Below are 19,624 nucleotides of genomic sequence, written 5' to 3'. Positions count from 1 at the left end.
AAAGAATATACATTAAACACTTGAAACCCACAGCAATTAGAAAAATGAAAGTAGCTTCTAGAGTACTGGGCAGAGAGCAGGGTAAAACTGGGGCCCATTTTGTCACTTACATTTGACTTTTGCTTATAAAGTTGATTTCTCTGAGGCTTAGTCACCTCATGGAGGAAAGAAGGGAAATACTTGCCTTTTTCCTAGTATATGGCTGCTGTGAGGGTCAATGATATAATTAATTAAAAAGTTCTTTGAAATCAATTAAAAAGTAGTAATATCATTCTTATATAATCTATTGTTTTGTTATAACTGTTTTCATTTTGTTCCTTGAGCCAAATGTTGTAAAAATAACAATATATTAAAACCTCAACAAAGATTTTTTCTCTATGTAATTTCTCTTCTGAGAGTACTATAATTAACATTACCCTGTCCACTTTTTAATCACTCTGTGGAAAGTCCTTTATGTATATAGTAATTTAATAAAATAACCTGAAAGTGTGAAGAGTAACTCTGGCAGCCCATAGATGCAGCTGTTTGGCTGAAATACAAGTTCACTACCAAATAAAAAATACACTTTAATGACTTCAAATCTGAAAAAAAAATATTCAGGATTCAGAGTTAAAATTCTGCAATATTTTGTGTAGACTCACAAAGCATTACTAAATTCAAAATACATACTTAGCCATTTTTTTCTTTTAAAATTTTGTCATGGAAAAATTAACTTTGCCTTTCAAAAGATGTAAGAGGCTCTGTATAGAGTATTTATAGCAGCCAGATCGTCCTTCAGCATTAAGAGTTTCTTTCTTTTTTTTTTTTTTAGATTTTATTTATTTATTTGACAGAGAGAGACACAGCGAGAGAGGGAACACAAGCAGGGGGAGTGGGAGAGGGAGAAGCAGGCTTCCCGCGGAGCAAGGAGCCTGATGCGTGGCTCGATCTCAGGACCCCGGGATCATGACCTGAGCCGAAGGCAGACGCTTAATGACTGAGCTACCCAGGTGCCCCACATTAATAGTTTCTAATGCATATTTAAGATGTTTGTGTTTTTTTAAAGCTTTAAAGGAATCATTTTTTTTTTTTTTTCTAGACTAATAAAGCATCAACTTTCTCTGAACATAAAAACTTAGCCTTTAAAAAGAATAGTGATATTGATTTGGGGTACTGATTACATTTTAAAAAGCAGAATAATAAGTCTCACTATGCCACAACACAGGAGTTCTTATTTAAAATCAAACTCATAAACTATTGATATACCCCCAGGTAAACACTAAGTTTATATGGAATGAAGAAGATTGGTAGGAGCAAAGCACAGATAGTAAATACAGAATCTACAGAGGCCATCTGTCAGGAGATATTAAAAAATTACCTGCATTTTTATAAATATTTGATCTTTGCTCATTTCTTAGAACTATTATGTTTTCAAATAAAGAACACAAAATAATTCCACTCAAAGTCTAGACTATTTTATAAAAGAAGTACATATAAATTATTTTTCATAAATTTCTTGCCAAATCTTTTCCTTTGAAATGTGGGGGCGTAAAAAGTGCTGGTCCCTGCATCTTTCTTCCTGGGGATAGGTATCTCAGAGAAGCCCGCGGTGTGAAGGAATAAGCAGGAGGTGGACACAACAGGAGTAACGTCAGCCCTCAGCGGTAGTGGGGGCCATGTTTTCTCCAGGTAGGACTCCTTACCTCACCAGCAAGTTTGGTGAGAATAGAGGCCAGCGTGCAGATGCAGACACAGGTGGAAACAGGTGTTTCAGTTGAAAGCCAGCCTGTGGGTGCCCCCCTCCCCATCACGATCAGACCCTCACCTCCCCACCGAGTACTGCCTCAAGGAAGGCCAGGTGGGAAAGGGTAGAATCTGAAAGATTAAGCACTTTCTGGGAATAGCTTGAGTCATCCAAAAAGACAAGTTAAACTACAGGGAAAAAGCAAGACACCATGAGTTGTTAAATTTCTATTTAACAATTTAATTTCCATCACCTGGACAACACAAGAGGAAGTTGAGCTCAGTTATAGAAAATAATGGAGCAATATTTTTACACGTTCTTGACCACAAATTTTATACTTTCCTGAAATACTGTTATGTTTTGCTAACATGTTTATTTTTCCACTTCCAAAACAATGACTCTACACTATCTACCTCTTTTCTCTGATTTCCTTACTCCATCCTTTCCCTACCTGCTTCTCTGATTCTTCCTCTACCAGTTATCACCTGCCCCCCCATTCCATTCTGCCTTCTGCCACCTGACTTGTTGACTTTACTCTTAAATCTGGTTGCCAGATTTAGCCAATAAAAATACCAGAGGCTAGTTAAATTTGCATTTTATATAAAATAAGAAATAATTTTAGTATAAGTATATTCTGTTCTAAATATTGCATAGGGCGTACTTACAATAAATTTTTTTCGTTGTTTATCTGCAGTTCATAGTTAACTGATTGCCTTGTACTTTATCTGGACTATTTATACTATTACCTTGTTTATGTAATTTGAGATTTTTTTTTTCCCCCCGAATTATCCAAGCAAGTCAAAGAAACATTCTCCTTTATGGAATACACATCATTTTGCTTTCTTATTAAATTATCCTAATAACACAATATAAAAGGTCTTTAAATATGCCAACCTCTGGATTCAAACACACAAGCTGGGAACTTCTTCAATTCCTGTGAAATTAAGATTCACACTTTGATTTCCTATACAAAAGCTAGGTCAGTAGGCCTCCCTGTGGCTATTTTGCAAACATAATACTAGCTCAACTCCAATTAAGATAAAGAGAATTCTTTTGATAGAAATTCAGGCTAGATTTTAAAAGACTCAAAATCCATGATATGCTTCATCACTCTTACTTGAGGTGAACATAAAAGTCTCTCTCTCTCATGGCAACCCCAAAGCCCATTCCATTTCAGTTCTGCCTAATTATCATACTTGACATCAAACCCCAAGCTAAGTTAATGATACAGTGTTTTGGTTATCTATTCCTGTATAGCAAACTATCCTAAATTTTAGTGGTTTAAAAACCAAGTATTTTATTTGCTTACAATCCTACAATCTAGACTGTAGATTCTACAACCTAGAAGGGCTAGATTTAGCTGAGTGGCTGTTTTGCTGGCCAGCTTGTTAGAGATTTATTGAATGGATGTATTCAGATAGTGGGTTGGCTAGAGACTGGGGCTTAGCTAGGACCCTGGAAGAGCTGGGCTTCTATCTTTCTCTCCACATGGTTATGGACCTCTCCTTTGTATGACCCCTATATGTGCTTGCTCCATGTGTTCTCCCTAGCAGAACAGCTAGTCTTCTTGGTTTATCAGGGTTCTCAAGCATGCAGAACTAGAAGCTACCAGGCCTTCATAAGGCATAAGCCAAGAACTTTCACTTAGCTCAATGTCCCTTATGCCACATTCTGTTAGTTAGATAAATCACAGCCTCAGCCCAAATCAAAGGGAATTCATAGAGGTATGGTTTCTTTGGGATTGCCAGTGTAACAGACAACCACCTAGAGCTAAGTGTTGTCAAGAGGTGTATTAAATATATATATGTTAATTTAATCAATTGTTAATAAAATAGCTTATGTTATCTTTCATTTCTTTATTTCTTAGATATCTAAGAATCAGGGAAAGATGGGGAACCTTCAGTGTCTAGCACACAGAAGTTACTTTAATGTGGGTAAAACTCTAGTTTCTCATTGAATTTTTTAGATACTAGTTTGTTTATTTTTTATTGTGGTATAAGTGACATACAGGTAATCACACAAAGTTACACAAATTCATGAATTTATACATTTGTATACTATATTCTAAACACTATCCATAAGAAAATATAGTACTTTTTTTGCATTCCAGAGGCTTTTTCTGCCCTCCCTTTCAACTGCCCCTAAAGATAGCCATATTAAGATTTTTGTCACCATAGATTAATGATTAACATGTTTTGCCTATGATATAGTTTATTTTGATAAATGTCCATGAGTACTTAAAAAGAACGTGCATTTATATAGGTCAATCAGCTAAAGTTAGTGAGTTGTGTTTTTCAATTTATCAATATCCTTATTAATTTACTGTTTTTTTCTTTTCATTCTATATGATATTTAGAGAGGTATATTAAAATGTCTAATAATTTTTGTGTATCCATCTGTCTCCATCAACTTTTACTTCATAAATGTTAAAGCTATGTTATTAGGTAAATACACGTGGTTTTGAGGGGATTTAGCTGCTTCTTCACTGAATGCTTTATTCACACTTTTAGGTGAGGACTACAACATAAGGTAAAGTGATCTAGAGAAAACAATTTTGTGTTGGCACAATAAACACAGTGATCACCTGGAGTATTTCATGCTATAAAATTATAATCATGGATCTTTCTCTATTTAGTTAAAGTGAATATAAAGTGACAAATACTGAACATAGTCTCCAAAATTCCAAAACTAAAAAATTATATTGCATTTTTTTTTATTTTGGATGATTTTTATTTGTACACCTGTGGCTAAACTTATGCACCGATCACAGGTGTTCCATACCATCCTTTCTCCAAATGAGTACATGGTAGCCACTTCCAGTTTATTTAAAGGCCATTTTAAACACCCCTCAGTTTCCCTACATGAACAGATGCCTCAATTCCTCTACAGCGTTCAGTTCAACTGGAATAGATGCTCTTTTCAAGTAGAAAAGTTGTGTCCAATAGTGTGGTTTGCCTATTGACTTTTCTGTAAATATTCTAACCATAATGTTAATAAACCATCCCACCTGATTATCCTCTTTTTCCCTAAAGATTTATTTATTTTAGAGGTGGGGAGGGGCAGAGGGAGAGGGAAAGACAGAATCCCAAGCACACTTCCCGCAGAGCAGGGAGCAGAGGTGGGGCTCTATCTCACAATCCTGAAATCATGACCTGAGCCAAAGTCAAGAGTAGGAGGCTTAACAAATTGAGCCACCCAGGAGACCCAATTATCCTCTTTAAAATAATAACACACACCCTACTGGAAGGACTTGAGCTTTTTTCCTGCCATTCATCTTAGCAAATGTTTTGGATGTTAATCCTTTTAGACATAAAACTACTGCTTTCAATAAAAATTTATAATTGACATTTTCTGATTCTTCTTCCCCATCTTCATTTCTGTTCTCCCAAGATTTTCTTACAAAGTATTTCACCAGAGATGTTGAATGAGATTTTTTGTGAAATGTCAACTTTCTGAGAAGCTCATTTAATCCACTCAAGATCAAGGAGAGGCTTGGATACATTTTGACAGAACCACTCATAAAATAATTTTTTCAATTCTTATTTGCTTAATTTTGGAAGATAGATATAGATGCAGATATAGATATATTTTTTTAAGATTTTATTTATTTATTTGACAGAGAGAGACACAGCGAGAGAGGGAACAGAAGTGGGGGCAGTGGGAGAGGGAGAAGCAGGCTTCCCGTGGAGCAGGGAGCCTGATGCGGGGCTCGATCCCAGGGTCCTGAGCCGAAGGCAGACGCTTAACGACTGAGCCACCCAGGTGCCCCTAGATATAGATATTTGTATACACATACATACCCTGTGTAATGTTAATGCAATATCATCAAACAACTTATTTATGTGGATTTATACACTATATATATATATATGTATATATATATACACACACACATATATATATATGTATATATATATGTAATTTCCATCAAGTCACATAGGATATATTTTCTTAGAAGTGCTCAGTAAAATTACATAAAATGATACAAAGTTAATTACAAAGAACATATTTTGCTCACCTCTCTTGATAATTACAATTTGCTCTTTTTGAGAGAATCAAAAATATAAAATCTCAAGATACAATATGATGAACATGTAGCAAATTTTATAAGCTAAATTCTGTACTTATATTTTAAATAAATATATATTCCATGATTTAAAGTATAATAATTTAGTGATTATTTTGATACATTTTAATTATAAATTTTATTAAAAAATGGGAGTTAAGCTATGTGAAGTCTGATCATAGATCTGCCATTATTCACCTAAACATTTAACTAGCCAACTAAACTTGCTGAGCATACAATTATCACTTACATTCCACGGACATAAGTATCTGGAAAATGGAAGGACTAGATCTAGCTGATATTTTTGGTAATCATAATAATAAACACTTATCAGTTCAACCACTGAGAAATAAAATGCTAATAAGCAAGATATAAGGAAATGAAAATGTATTTGACAAGGAGAAAAAAATTTTTTTTTTTTTTGCAAAATTTTAAAGGAGAAAAGTTGGAAGGAGCAAAACATTAAAGAAAAAAATGGTGTTTTAAAATATAAATTCCACTATATTTAAACGTAGTTTAAGTTCTAAGTTGTTGAACAGGAACAACAAATTGGTCCTCTAGTGAGAGAATCATAGATTAAAATGTACTTACACGGACGCTCAGCGTGACCATCGCAATCAGGAGCTGGGTTAATTAACTGGTTCTAAGCAACTTCGTAAAGGTTAAGTGTAAGGAAAAGGTAACTAGTAATTTAAAATTCACTTGCTCATTTATTCCTTTCTAGTTCTATGAAATGAAATGATATACAGATGGAGAAAAAAATTGGCCACTGAAAAAGGAAAGGGAATTCTTTCTTCTATCTCCTCCCTGATTGACTACAAGTATCTAGCTTCTTCCTGGCATTTGGAGAAAGACATTTTTCAAGGAAGTGCAAGTATCATGTGGAAGTGAGTTGATCCTGACAATTCAGTGACCACACTGGCGTCACGCACTGAAGGGTAGGTAACAGGGAGCCCGAAATCGGCCCTGCCCTCCACGTACCCCGGCGGCCCTTCCGTTCGAGTTCTGCCTCGGTCCAGAATCCAGTTTTCCGTGAGCACTGGGGAATATTTTCTGATTGCTATAAGGAGAGAAGAATGAATTCAATATAGGTACGTTTGTCTCTTTGACTAATAGCCTGTTCTCACATGTACCAAATACATGTATTTTTGTATGTGTTTAAATAGGTAGATTGTATATATAACAAAACCTACATGCATGATACTGAGAGCTCAGTTTATTTCAAGAATGATTTACTGGACACCTCTTAATCCTCTAGATGGCTTCTAAGAGGCAGTCTAAAAGGAATAAGGCATGACCTCAACATTCAGCTTTTTACAATGTAGCACAGCTCCTAATGTATATTCCTTGTGTGCACAATCTATCTCACTTCAACGTTTTCTCTTCTAAACAGGTGTGTAGGTCCATCCAGATAGTTTAATTTCCTTTTGCAGAAATGTGTATTATTGATTAAATAACACATATTATTGATTATCATTGTTAAGCAACTACTATGTGCTTGACACTCTGCTGGGCTCCTTCCCATAAAAGAAAATCTCATTCACTCATCAAAATGATCTCCACATTATATGTGGGGAAAGTGACTAACCGAACATGATTCAATTATAATGTGATTGCGTCAAAGGTTTGCCAGTCCCCGTGGCGGTAGTTCTAGGCTCTTTCACTAGATTGTAGCTGGGCTGTGGATTATGGCTGACTATGGCATTCTAGGGTACTTCACTAATGTTGTGTTCCTGAGTAATTACCATACTGGAATCTGAAGCCAAATTTGACTCAACTACCTTCCTGCTAGATGATTTTGGACAAACCACTTAAACTTTCTGTACCTCAGATTTCTCTGTTATAAATAGGGATAGTATTTACTTCCTGACATTGCTCTGATGATTAATTTAGTTCACATAAATACAGTCAATATAGCAAGAGGTTCTTACTGATAGGTAAGAATTAACTATTATTAGCACTAACTAAACACAACCTTTGACAGGGGCATGATATGACTGTGAAACAATTTCATAGGGTTGTTGCAATGATTAACAACACTAACTACATGTAATGCTTGGACCAGCACCTGACAATAAATATCAGCTATTATTGTAGTAATGGAATGTGATTAACAGCATGGTATTAATTACATGATACATTTCAAGCACATAAACCAAATCTATCATGATGTTTGTTTTTCTTTGTTATTTGAAATAAGCTATTTCAGAGCTTATTCTGTCCACACTCCAGAATGGAGAAATATAAACTTAGTTGTCATTTTGTTTGTTTTGTCTTTGCTTTTTTTTTTTTTTTTTGATGACGAAACTGATAGAACTAGTTTTGTTAAAAGGAATGAGTCAAATAAAATTCTAATTTGTAAACAAAGTGCTTGCATGGGCCACACGAAATACACAAGGAGATGGGGAGACTTCAAGAGGCAGGCTTCTTCATCAGCACATGCGAAGGGAATGGGTTTTAAGGAACACACAATTCAACACCCTCTTTCCCTCACATTTGATGCCACGTTTGATGAAGCCATCTATTTTCCTTCAACAAACAACAGCTATATTTCTAGGCTTTCACCCAGGAGATGCAGTTGGAATGGGTGTGTGGTAGGGCTGAGGGAGCACTAGGTGACTTATCTTGAACTGTTTGCACAGGAAACACAACCTGGATATCATAGGACTGTTGGTGATGGCAGGCTGCAGCCCCTCGCGCCCATCTGTTGGCACTGATACCATGAAACTCAATGGTTCTTGGTTTACATTTTATTGTGCATGTTCATGCTTCTGAATAAAAAGCAAAACTATATACTTTTATTTTATAACAATCTATAAGTATTCATTTGTTACTAAAATGGAGAGAGAAATGGCAAGAAAGGATAGAAAGAAGGGACTTTCAGCTCCCATTCTAGCAAGGCTTTGTTAGGTGATACTGTTAAGTCATTTCATCCCCTTGTGCTCAGTTTCCCACTGTGAAGTAATAGGAATGCACGGACCTATCACTACAGCTCATTCTACTCAGCTCCTATATGCATATATATGTAATTCACACCACTCACTGTGTTCAGTAATATGTGGATAATTTTATATTTAACAAAGAAGCTAATTAAATAGGATAGATTTTCTTATGATTTCTAAATGAAGAAGCAATATATTACAATATGCCTTATTATATTGGTTATGAAAGAATTGATAATCCCTCCAAAGTGGTCCTTTGGTCTACACTGTGTAATATATAGTGGTCTTAAATGGGACGTTTTCTGTAGACCATAATTCGATAGACATTTTTCTGTCGACCAATGCTAAATCTTGATTTTCCTTTTATTGGAACTATGTTGCTATCTGCCATCTGCACCATAGGACACCAATGACTATTTATAAGAATATAGCTTTTGAGCTCTAGAACATATGATTGAATAAAATGTGGTTGTGGCTGAAAAGATAGTGCATATCCTAAGGAAATAACCTTCCATAGATCTTAACCAGGGAGTGAAACATGCTATTTTTAAATTGCCCATTTGCTTTATTGAACCTGAAAAGCATTTAGTACCTGAAAAACAACAATGGTAAGATAATATCCTGTTTAATTAGAACCAAAGAAGGAGAGCTTCCCCCTTCACTGTTATGTTCTTACAACCTACATGAGTGTGGAAGAAATATTTAACTTGTCAGTCAAGATGCTTGACAAAATAATCATATTAATGAGTCTTAGGCAGTAATGAAAAGATGTGCCTGGCATACTTGTTTGTAAAATTTGCCAGATTCATAAAAATCAAAGTTATATTATATTAGCAATAATCTACATGTTGCTATAAACACAAGAGCTTGGCTATTTCTAGTTGTAATTACCAGTAATAAACTTGCCTAAAATAAAGCTAAATAAGCTAAGTAATACAAGAAAAGTGCAAAAACACAAAACCCCAAATCAACAACAAATACAAACCTTAGGAATAATTTTGGGAAACACTGAAGGAAAAGTTCATGTCCAAAAATCTCCTTAAAAATGGATAAAAGTCGGGGTGCCTGAGTGGTTCAGTCGGTTGAGTGTCGGACTCTTGGTTTCAGCTCAGGTCATTATCTCATGGGTGGAGAGATCGAGCCCTAAGTCAGGCTCGGCGCTCAGTGGAAAGTCTGCTTGAGATTCTCTCCCTCTGCCCCTCTCCCCACTCTCTCTCTCTCTCAAATAAATAAATTTTTAAAAAAATGGATATTTTTTTTTTTTACCTATCAGGACAATATATACATACATATATGTATATATATATATATATATATATATATATATATACACACACACACACACATATACTTCTAATATATATATATATATATGTATAAAACAATATTCGGGAATATATATATACCTTTCCAAAATAATATTTCTGGGCCATAATACAAAAAGTGATAATTTTGGTGAAAGAACAACTTATGGGCTTTATTCTCTATTAACATGGAGTCATTTTTAGATCATATTCCAGGCTGGCTATTTTAGTGAATATATATGATTATTTATCATGACTCTTTAAATATGCCTTGTCAGCCATGTGTGAAATGTAAACCTCCGAATCATTCCTTCACAGTTCCCCTATAGCTAATTCTGTTCTTATATACTGCTTATGAAAACCCTTCCCTACGTTATGGGCGGCTGAATGAAAGGCTCATTGATTGGACACAAGCTATGGGTCAGGCACTGTAACTGTATTAGTAAACAAAATAGACACATCCATGAGTGTGACACTTGGAGCTCAGAGATGAGTAAATTAATGGTTAATGTGGAATCAGAACTAATAATTTCTACTCATCTTTAATGATTTCCATTCAAACATCATTTCCTTAAGGAAGCCATATAGGAAACAAGAGAGCGGGACGTTAATTGAGCTGTTAAATGATGATGTCAATCTTTTCTTTTATGTTTTCGGCCATATTTATAATTATTTTAAAGCTCTTTACTATCGATTCCATCATTTGGGTTACTAAGGTCCTGAATTACTGTTTTTTTTTTTTTTTTTTAATTATAGGTCACATTTGGTTGCTTATTCATATAAATAATCTTGATTATATGTAAAATACTTTGCATGATACAATTTAGCGGGTTTGGATTCTGTTGTGTTCTCTTAAAGGACATTGAATTGTGTCCTGGCAGGCAATTAAATTGCTGGGAGAGAATCTTAATTCTTTCAGGCTTGAATTTATTCTTTGTTAAGGTAGGTCGATTTTGTTTTTGTTATTTGTCCCAAGGCACGGCCTTTACACCAGAAGGTGATTCTTATTCTAAAGTGTGGCCTCTCTGGGCATCTCAGCTGAAAGTGCAAGGTGCTAAGCAAGGTTTCCTTACCCTGGCTGACAAGGAATTTCCCTATCACCCATGTCATCTCCAGCTGGTCTCGGCCTCAGTCAGTCTCAGGAAATATTTATGTCTCTCTGAATCTTGCCCTGGGCATATGTAGCCTGTCTTCAGCCAACAACTCATACGGAGCCCCAGCACAGACTTCTGGACCTTGCCCATCTACACAGCTCCCTGCCCTCCGGCACTCTACACACAATACAGTACTTCTGAAGTCATCGACTCTCTCCTTTCGGCTCAGCAAAGTGCTATGTTTGCCTTAGCTTCCAAAACTGCACACGGTTAGAAGACTGGCCTTGTCAAAGAACCAGGGAAGACTGGGGCTCGCTTCCCTTCTCTCAAGGATCGCAATGCTGGAGCACCATTATCTGATAGTAGTTACCACATACATTTTCATTAGTTCGATCATTATTTAGGGTGGGAAGGAAAGTACAGTGCCAGTTACTCATCATGGTCTTACTTATTTTGTTTCAAATTCATTAGTTTAACAAAACAAATGAGCAATGGAAAAAAAAAAAAGAGAGAGAGGAAGAGACATACCAAGAAACAGACTCTCAACTATAGAGAACAAACTGATGGTTACCAAAGGGGAGGTGAGGAGAGGGAGGGGTGAAATAGGTGATGGGGACTACAGAGTACACTTATCATAATGAAAAAAAAATAATAAAAAATTCAGAAGTTTAAAAAAAATAAGAGAAAGCCATTGAAATGAATCTACACACACACACCATATATAATTTTATCTTATTCATGCATATGATAGCATTTGGTATATAAATATTAGATTATATAATTTGATTTCATAAATTTAACCAGAGTATATGTGTGTGATACATGCATATGTACTAGAATTAGTATATATAGTACATAAGTATGATTACTGTGCAATTCTAGCATTCCCTATAAATGCCTCGTCATTTGGGCACTTAGAGCAAAATGAGACAGGGAGAGCATCTCCTTCCTGATACTATATGGTTGTCTTCTTTTCTCATCCAATTCAAGGATCAAATTCTGTATTCCATGTCCATACCTGTTACATATTGACTCCCTTCAGATTGAACATTAACTAATTAGCTATTGTAAATTTATGTCTGTTTCTGTGACTATCCAAAGTTCAATCTCTAAAATACAGCCATTATTAATTACATTTTTACAATTCTGCAGTGTTGTTTTCTGTTTGTTCTGTCTCATGGTCTCACAAGGGCTAAAGGTGTATCCCTCTCCTAATTCAATATATTTATAGCAGCTGAAATAAGGAACTATTCCACACATCTCTCTAGATTTAGGAAAGAAGTGAGTAACTTAAATTGTCTTGCTACCTAGAAAAACATCCCTAGTCCCTTACCTCCAGTACCCAGAATGCACTTCATTTCAACAGCTGTTTTCACTTTACACCAGCAAAGTGTTCGCCTTCCCTTTGTCCCGTTCCCAGCTGCTCCTGCCACGGTTTCCTTATAAACTGACTGCTAGCTAGACTCCCTGAAGTCTATTTTAATCCTCATTATATAAGCAGTGAGGGTGACCTAAGAAGAACGTCCCCAGGCTTAGACAGAGTTAATAGTCTACAAATTATTCCTCAAAAAACTGTGGTGGATCAGTCATAGTTTCAGGCGCTGGAGATACAGTGATGAATCAGGTTTCTGCATGTAAGGGGTTTGCATTCTTGAGGAGGTGAAGACAATATGAAGATAAGCCTGAGGGATCTAGGTCAAGTGCAGGTATGTTCTATAAAGTGTTAGACCACATAGTCAACAGTCTGATGACTACGGGGAGGCAGGGGAGCTGTCTGAGATGTGATCAGCTCTGGTTCTCGGATGAGCTCTTTACCTTAGGGAGGCAGCCGTGACAAGAGAGTTCTGGCGCCGGCAGTCAGATCCCCAGTGACTCAGCTTGGCTCCACCTCACAGTAACCGTCACCTAGAGCATGTATTTAACCTTTCGGACCCCCGGTTTCTTCCTCTGCGACGAGTTCCTTTGCTCTGCAGCACACCCTCCTTCCCCAGGTCACTTGTCTTGATTTTGTCATGTTTATATCTCACACTGTTGTTGTTGTTGTTGTTTTTAACATTCCCTATTGGCTTTTAGGAGAGTTTTTCAAATGTTCCTCCAATTTAGTAATGTGTTTTTCTCTGTTGAACCCATCTGTATTAGGTTCCTATTTCTGCTATAGTGAGTTACGACAGACTTAGTGGTTTACAGTAAGACAGATTTACCACCTTACCGTACTGCAAGTCAGTAGTCTGAAATGGGTCTCATTGAGCCAAAATCATGGAATTGGCAGGGCTGTTCTTTCAGGGTGGAATTTTTTTCTTGCCTTTTCCAGCTTCTAGAGACTGCCCATGGCCCCATTCCTCCATCCTCATAGCCGGTGACATTGGAATGAGCCTATCTTGCTGTGACATCTCTTGTTTTCTCCCTCTTCTGCCCCCACCTTTTACTTTTAAGAATCTTTCTGATCACGATGGGCCCACTTAGATAATCCAGAATAATTTTACTATTTTAAGGTCACCTGATTAGCAACCTTAGTTGTATCTGCAACCGGAAGTCCCTTTTGTCATATAACCTAACATATTCACAGATTCTGGAGATTGGAAGATAGACTCCTCTAGAGAGGGGAGCATTATTCTGCCCAGCTCACCATTTTTCTATTCATTCTATCTGTTTTTAGTTCTAAATATATGTGTGGGGGTGAATTTCACTTGGTTTTTATTTACATTTTTTATCTTGCTTTATATATTGATAGAATATATTAGGCCATCATCAACCAAGATATGGTTTCTTTGGGGTTTACTTTATTACCCTGTTCTGTCTTGTTCAGACAGTTCTGTCTTGTTCAGATGAGGTGGCACCACAAAGGATTTATTTGTTTTATAAATATTGAATTTTTAAAAGACAGCAAGTGTCAGTCTATGCACTACAAAAGAGGTCTGACCTTCATTTCATATTTCTTTCTGTCATTGTAAATAACCCACATTTGTTAATAAACAATTTGAATTATTGTTCTAGAAAAGGTATATACATAGGATAGCTTACTCCCACAGAACATTTTATGATAGTTAATTATAAGAATGTTTTAGGGTAGAAGTTAATCATTTTCATCTATAAGTTCTTCACCCTTATCAAGGGTCTGGAATATAACAAGCACTAGATCAATAGTTATTGAACAAGTAAATGAATTGGTTAATTTCATATCAAGCCCTAAAGAATAAAGTGGGATGAGAAAAAGAAACATATTTTCAAGTGTCTTTACAATTGACAGTTGTTAAAATAGCCTGATAAAGTGTGAAATGTGTCAAGATTCATAATATGGTATGTATTTATCATTATTGATTTATTTGGTGATCTATATTACAAACTATCAATATCATTTAATGTATATTATTTTATTCCGTGGTGTCAATTTTCTTTTGTGAATTAAATTTTTTGACATAATTCTCTGGTTATTTTGGCATCATGTAAACATAAACTTTTTTTTTTTTTTTTTTTTTTTTTTGGCCATCCAAGTTCCCTTTGTTTGCCAGGAAAGGAATGCACAGGAACCCTTCAGAGGAAGAAATGGGAACAGCTGTCCTATACAGTGCCGGTTCCAACTTGGGTCTTTTTAGTCCAGTGATACTCTGGGCAACTCATGCACCAAACTGGAAGACTTTGTTGATCTTCCTTCGTATAACAATTTTTAAGAAAAATCCATTACACATATAGACTGCATTTTATTTTTTTAATGGTAAGCTTCACATAAGCCAACTGAAAATTTACAATGAGGTGGAGATTACTGTCAGGAAAATGTATTTTATTCTCTATTCCAGACTACTAGAGCTATTTCTCCACAGCAGTTTTCCCTTCTGAAGCTGAACAGCAGCAAGGTGAGTAATTATTAGAAGCACAGCAAGTTCCTGGATGCAGCCCGTGTGGTGAAGAGCTTATTCTAAGACATTCAATTGCATGTAGAGAGGAAAAGAATTTCCAAAGCAAGCAAATGTCTTTGAAGAGTTTATGACCCTAAAATGATCTCAAAGCAACAAATTTAACTGCTTATAACTCTCTTTGGAAAGTACAATATGGCCTGCTCCAGATATATATTATAGCAACCATTTTTTTCAAAGGGATGGCTAGCTACATAAAGACTCAAGTTCCAGATAGAAATAAAACATTTTCTTAGTTATGCACAGAACATTAAACCTAATGTTAATAATCAGAACTTCATTTATGAATTATAGTTGAGGGAAAAATTCATTTAAAAAAGCATACATCATTTACACAGAACTTTTCTGTACCTTTTTTGAAAAGCACTTACTGATTCATTAAGTTCTCTCTTTTTCTTTCTTTTCTAGGCCCAAGTGGCCAGCTCTCAGCTATGTATGATGGAAAGGCAACCTTAAAGGAAGAGGGTTATGAAGAAAATGATTTGTTTCAGTGTATGGCATTGTATAAGAAGACCAGAAAATTAGGGTTGCATAAGGACCAAACCTTCTTTGTTCTCAAGCATTTAGGTTATAGAACGATTTATTGTAAGTACCAATAAGAAGCTGGACTCTAAAGGGCACAGTGCTTTCTAAAACATAACTACTTGTGGTCAGGGTGATTTATTTACTTTCATTTCATATTTATCTTTCAGATGCCTTAATCACAGGGTGCTTATACTTTTTCCAGGTCATGAGTTTTAATTGCCATTCATACTTTAGCATTAGCACATAATTTTATACTGTTTATTTTTGCATCACACATGACCTTCAGGTCATGAATGTGACCTGAGATGAATGTCTTTTGAATCTATTGAATGTCTGAATAAGATGTACATTTTTCTGTATACATAACTCAAGGAAATAGTTTGAAGAATATTATTACCAAGACTAAGAAGAGATACAAATATGACATTACATTTCCCTTATGTGATTAGTCTTTATTTCATAATTTCATTTTCTAATCTATTGCCTCTCTCCATTCTCCTGGGAGTAGGGCTGAAAAATCCAAAAAAGTGATTTGTTTGCACTATAATGTTGAATTTTGGAAGCAAAACTTTAGGGAATAGACTGGCAGTAGACTGATGATGAGTAATTCACTGGAATATAGAATATCATATGGAGAGTTAGAATAATACAAGCGACAGCATTAACTTTCGACTCAAACTATGTTCTAAAATTTATTCAGACCAGGACAAGAAAAGTGCAAAAGAATATTTTGGAAGCCCTGTTAAATATAATTGATGCAGAATGTGTATGTGTGTGAGTGTATGTGTGCGTGTTTATTCCTGATTATATATTTCTATCAATGCTAAAAATGCTGCTGGGATTCACTTAACTAGTGGATGTCAGTGTTGTTCCACTATTAAAAAAAAAAAAAGAAAAAGAAAAAACTTGATTCAAAATTCCTTATAAAAAGAATATATTAGAATTTTGCATTTATAAAAACAAGGATTAAAGGTCCATTGAAAGAGTTTTTATCCAGTCTACTTTTTTATTCAGCTTTCTCTTTTTTTCATTAATAAAATTAGTTTAGTTTAATCCATCTGACGCTCTAAGAATTAATAAGATTTAAAAATATTTTATCTGTCGATATTTTAATTCACATATTAGAAAATACTGAAACCAGGTGAGGAGAGATGATAATGCCTTTAAATATTTATCTATCTATCTACCCTTATACATTTCACGACACTGTTTTCTTTCTTTCTTTTGTTTTTTTTGGCTGGGAGCAGATTTGAAATTAGCCTAAAGAAAACATCTGAGATATGTCACAGCAACTACACAAAAGTGAATTTTAATACGTATGTGTTTTATGTTTATGTACAAATATTTTGCTTTTAAATATTACTTTTTTATACAGTTAAAAATTTTGACATACTCTATAGCATACTCTCAATCTTTTTCATTATTGTCTCTAAGAAGAAATTATAATGATACTAACAAAAAATATTAAATACCTAGGAATTCATAGATTTGAACTATGGAGGCACAAAACTATTTAGTATCTATTTTTTTTTTCACCCTCCCAGGACAATCCTTTCGCCCTGGGGATCAATATCACCTCTATTGAAAATCCCTGCTTTGGGGTGCCTGGGTGGCTCTGTCTTTAAGCATCTGCCTTCGGCTCAGGTCATGATCCCAGGGTCCTGGGATCGAGCCCTGCATCAGGCTCTCTGCTCAGTGGGAAGCCTGCTTCTCTGTCTCCCACTCCTCCTGCTTGTGTTCCCTCTCTCGCTGTCTCTCCCTCTGTCAAATAAATAAATAAAATCTTTAAAAAAAAAAAATCCCTGCTTTATAGTGATCATTATATTTCTATTGCCTCATGATGGTTATTTTTTCCCAAGCTTTACATTTTCATGTAGAATAAAAATGACTGATTAATACAATTACTCTTGTTATTTTTGTTTTCAAAGGCTAATCAGGTGAAATAATTAAAAAAATAAAATTAGTTATTGGTTATTACTTAATGGTTATTTTGCTAACTTCAACAGGCTATTTTCAAAATCTTTTGATTTAGTCACCTCAAATCTCTCATAAAATAAAGACATACATACATACAAATAGAAAAACATTACTAATTTAAAAAATAAAGCTTTTGCTTTGTGAACTGCCTCCTTCCCTTCCAAGCTCTGCTTTATCCTTAAATTGTGTGAATATATGGTCTAAAAGTCACACATAATATATTTTTGTCAATGAATGTATTCAGAGTTGATTTTCCCAGTACTGTAGCCTCCATCTGTGTTCCTATTAGCATTTATGTCCTTTTCTAACACAAGCCATTTCAAGAAAGGGAAATCTGTTATATTTTCAAACAAATTACACTTGTAAATGAAATAAAAATCCTCAGGGAGATTTGACTTCAAAGTGTCTAAAGGCCAAAAGTGGTTATTGGATTACTAGTTATATATATAAGACTACTACATATACAAATGATTTAAAAGCAAATATATTTTAGAAAGATACAATGTGCTGAATTTGACTTCATATAGCAAATCATTTTATATAACTGCCTTCAGGTAAAAATATAGAAGAATTAATAATTCTTAACACTTTTTAAATAACTAGCCAATAAAAATTCCATTCTTATCTCTTATCATTAGAGAATTTCCAATCATTAAAATATTATGGAGATTTTTTAAAGCACAAAGTATTTAAAAATAAAACAAGTCCTTAATACCAATTACTATATACCCCTAATGAATGATTCAGTATATTTTTCAGTTGATTTAAGAATAACAGCTGACTCCTGTATTTAATCTGTTTAGTTACTTTTCATGAGAAATAATAGTATGATTATATAAAAACATATGCAACTATAAAGCTATGTACAAACTAAACTGTTAAATTCTTTATAATTTTGTTTTGGGGACTAGAATTGAAACAGTTAACTTTTTTTTAAAGATTTTATTTACTTATTTGTCAGAGAGAGAGCACAAGCAGGGGAAACAGTAGGCAGAGGGAGAAGTAGGCTCCTCCACCAATAAGGAGCCCAGTGTGGGACTTGATCCCAGGACCCCAGGATTATGATCTGAGCCGGAGGCAGACACTTAACTGAGCCACCCAGGCATACTGAAACAGTTAACTCTTAATTATATGTAATAAACAAGTGGTGAAAACATTAAATAATTTACCTGAAGCCTTGATTAAAAAACAAGCAATTAAAAAAAACTTCATATTTATAATTTACCTGAGGCCTTGATTAAAAAACAAAGCAATTAAAAAAAATCTTCATATTTAGTTTTGTAGCAAATGTGATTTTTTAAATGTGATTTTTTAAAATGGAAGTATAGTTGACACACAATCTTACATTTGTTTCTGGCATACAAAATAGTTATTTAAATAACTCTACACATTATACCGTGCTCACGAGTATAGCTACCATCTGTCACCATAGAACACTATTATAATATCATTGACGATATTCCCTATGCTCTACCTTTCTTCTCTATGACTTATACATTCCACAACTGGAAGCCTGTACCTCCTACCTCACTTCACCTATTTTATCTGTCTTCCCACCCCCTTCCCCTCTGACAACCATCAGTTTGTTGTCTGTTTATGGGTCTGTTTATGGTTTGTTTTGTTTGTTCATTTGTATTGTTTTTAAGATTCCACATATAAGATCCACATTAAATCATATACTTTTCTTTCTCTAACTTATTTCAGTTAGCATAATATCCCCTAGGTCCATCCATATTTTCACAAATGGCATGATCTCATTCTTATGCTGAGTAATATTTCATTATGTATATATGATATATATATATGATACAACATATATCTCACATCATCTTTATTCATTCATCCATCGATGGATATTTAGTTTCTCTATCTTGGCTATTATAAATGATGCTGCAATAAACATAGAGATACACATATACCTTTTTGAAAGTGTTTTCATTTTCTTTGGGTAGTGGAATTATTGTATTATTGATACTGTACCTAGTAGTGGAATTATTGTATCATGTGATATTTTCATTTTTTATTTTTTTGGGGAACCTCTATACTATTTTCCACAGTGGCTGCACCAGTTTCCATTCCCAA

This window comes from Halichoerus grypus, chromosome 5 (assembly GCF_964656455.1).
Source record: "Halichoerus grypus chromosome 5, mHalGry1.hap1.1, whole genome shotgun sequence".
Taxonomy (NCBI): Eukaryota; Metazoa; Chordata; class Mammalia; order Carnivora; family Phocidae; genus Halichoerus; species Halichoerus grypus.
The sequence above is the reverse complement of the archived record's forward strand: the minus strand, read 5'-3'. Positions refer to the sequence as shown.